Consider the following 3,097-nt stretch of genomic DNA (forward strand, 5'->3'; position numbering starts at 1 on the left):
GCGGGCCAGCACCGGTGCAAGCCACAGGCGCCCGGGCGGCGGCGCAGAAGTGGCGTAGAGCCCTACGCCGACGCAGGGGGGGGCGGGGAGCAAGGCGGGGTCAGAGTTAGTCCGCTCCCTAAGCTCCTCCAGAAGCGGGAACGCCCACAGCGGCGCAAAAAAGCTACGCCACGGAAAAAGAAGGCGTAGCCCATAGGCGTCCATGGAACGGCGAAAAATCAGCCCCCTCTCTGAGCGCCTCGCCCCGCCCCTATGGCCCGAAGGAGCATAGGATGAGAACTATCCCGGGGACCAATCAGCATGCGCGCCCAGCATGGACGAGCCCCCCTCTCTGCACCCAATCACCTGCGACCGCGCCCTACAAAACATCCGGCCAGCGCCACCCAAACCCCCAGGTAAGTGAGCACTCGGCCGGAGGCTCTGCCCGTCTGCTGAGTGGCATTGCCCCTTTGAAAACCGAAACGGGCTGAGGGCATTCACATTGGCAGGCGCAGAATGCACTCCGGGGACTTTGCGAAAAACTGGGGGAACTTTGCATAAAGGGGAAGAGGTGCAAATGTCTGCCTAACTCTCTTTCTACCGTGATAGAAAGAATGACTCCACAGCTAACTGATGCATGCTAGTTGCTTCTAACTAAGCACAAACAAACTAACCCTTCCGTGGCAGAAGGGAATGACACTTTGCAAATTAACCGCATGCTCTCCCGTTTCCTTGCAGGTGCCCTGACTCTGGCGCTCCCACCTGGTGATGACCGACGGAGCGCTGACAGGTAAGGAGGAGGTGGGGGGGCATTCCGCAGATTAGCGCAAACCGCCCATTCACCTGAACCCACCCGCTCACTTGCCGCTTTGGGTGAGGCCCAGCAGGGGTGGGGGGCAACCATGGCCGCCCCTGGCTGCCTCAGAGGCAGGCGCCTCGAAAACCACATGTGGCCAGGTGTTTGTTGTGACCAGCTCATTCTCTCCCTTAAAGGTAAAGGCTTGCCAAGGCCGAGTGCATCCTCACCAGACCGTCATGCATCAGCTGCTGCCCTCGACCATGTGCAACCCCCCCCCGGATGGCGGAGTGTGGGGCTTGCCTTGCCAGTGGAATGAGGCAAAGCCCACACGTGTCTTTTTCCCCCACAGGCACATCCAGGGCATGGCTGCTCCCCCGCGCCCCGCCCTCCCCAAACATCTCTGACGGACGGTTGGCTGCAGCCCAGGAAGCACCGTCGCGCCGCGGCCTGCATCCCAGCCCCGCCCCTCCGAGCGGGAAGGAGGGCTGTGTGGAATGCTCCAGCTCCCTCGCCAGCCTAAACGCAAGCCCGCTCTTTCCAGTGCAATAAAACGAGATGTACAACAACTGTTTTCTGTGTCTGCGAGTCTGACTTCGTCCTCCGCCCCTCCCCCAACACTCCCGTCACATCTCCCCACCTGCACATTGCCACAAATGTATCCGACACACCCCGTCTTGCCTCCCCGCCCCCTCCCTCCCTCCTCCCCCCCTCCTCCTCTGTATTTGACCAGTGTCTGTACCACCCATCTGCCGAAGAGAACTTGATTCTCAGAAGCCTGTGCCACAATAAAATTGGATAGTTGTAAAGGTGCTACGGGACCCTTTTTGAATTCGCTACCACAGGCTAACACGGCTAACCCCCCTGTATCTATGGCCAGGTAGAGGGTTGGGGCGGGGCATGTGAGCGGGGATCCCCGGTGGGGAGAGTAGCTGGCACACGATAAGCCAGGGAGAGGGTGGTGCGAGCTGCAGCTTCAAGGGGGCGGGAGATGGCAGGGCAAACGGTCCGCTCGCTGGAACCCTAGCCCCCACCAATGGAGAATCCAGGGTGGTGGCAGGTGGATGCCATATCCCGGGCAGGAGGTCTCGCGCGCCTGGGGAGGGTCGCCCCCATCGCAGCCGCAGCCCCAGCAACACATTCCCATGAGCGGCCGCCTCCCAGAGTGGGTCCAGCCCCTCGGGCGTCTGCAGCAGCCCCATTGGTCATTCCAACACCTTCCACCCCAGGGCGTCCTGCCTCGCATCCAATCCCGTGGAGCAGTTGCCAGCCTCCCACGCCAACAGGCCATGGTTGTTGGGAGGGGTGGGGTGTGCCTCTCAAGTCCGTGCCGAAGCCCTGCTCGGGCGGCTCGTCGCCATCCTCGACCCTCCGGCCCCACCCGCTGCAGCAGCTCCACCCGCCCCAGAGGCACCCCTCCCTCGGGCCCAGTTGCGTGCGAGAGGCCGGGCCCGTGGACGGCCAAGGGGGTCCGGCCGCCGGCCTCGCCGGTGACCGCCGCTGCCGCCTTGGGGGTGGGGTGGGGTGTTTTGCTGCACAGGCGGCTCTCCTACACGCCTCCCCTTCCTCACGTCTGCTGGGGGAGGTGGGATGATATAATAATAAAGGCTGATTTCTGTGCAATGGGTGTCTGTGTTCTTTGCCTTGGGATGGGGACGAGGGGGCAGGCCCGCTGTGTCTGCCTCTTGGTGGCGGCCTCAGGCCAGCCCTCCCCTTCGGCGCCACTTGGGGGCTGTCCCCTGCTGCCAGAGACTGGCTGCTGCCCTGGATTCCTCATGGCAGGGCGCCTGCCAGTCCCATGCCAACCTCTCTGGACGCGGCCGCCACGGACTTGGTGCTACATTGGGCAAACGGGGGAAAGGCTTCTCAGACTACGCCCACCCCTCTCCTTCCCGACTGCGAGCCCCGCCCGACACACGAGCCGAGGCAGTCTGCCAGCATGGGCGCGGTTTGCCTGCTGCTCTGGGGCCTGGCCGGGATCGCGTGCTGCCCATAGGCTGCGCCTTTCCTGGCTCCTCCCCCTGACGCTTGTCAGGAACAGCGCCCTTTGGCTGCGCCTGGCGGCGGCCGTGGATCAAACCCGCCCACAACACTTTCTGGTTCTCCAAATTTGCATCTCTGCGCCGCTGCGGGCGCCGCTGCGGCCACACTTTGCTGGCACAGGATCCGGCCCGGCGGCGCCGCCACACCACCAGTGCAGCCGCGTCGGCGTTGGGGCCGGCCATAGGATTGCGCTGTTAGTCAAATTGTTTGATTTAAATGTAAGATTTTTATGGTTTATGATATATAGGTTTATGATATATAGAAATATTTAAAACTGGA

The 3,097-nt window shown here is 62.5% G+C and overlaps 1 long non-coding RNA gene across 1 annotated transcript; it reads left to right on the forward strand.

The window, feature by feature from the left end:
* Positions 1-323: 323 nt before the first annotated feature.
* On the forward strand, positions 324-1,344 carry LOC129335036 (uncharacterized). The gene is made up of 3 exons (XR_008597561.1): positions 324-395; positions 718-769; positions 1,128-1,344. It is a non-coding gene; the product is annotated as an uncharacterized LOC129335036 (long non-coding RNA).
* Positions 1,345-3,097: the final 1,753 nt, after the last annotated feature.

This window comes from Eublepharis macularius, chromosome 8, assembly GCF_028583425.1.
Source record: "Eublepharis macularius isolate TG4126 chromosome 8, MPM_Emac_v1.0, whole genome shotgun sequence".
NCBI classification, from domain to species: Eukaryota; Metazoa; Chordata; class Lepidosauria; order Squamata; family Eublepharidae; genus Eublepharis; species Eublepharis macularius.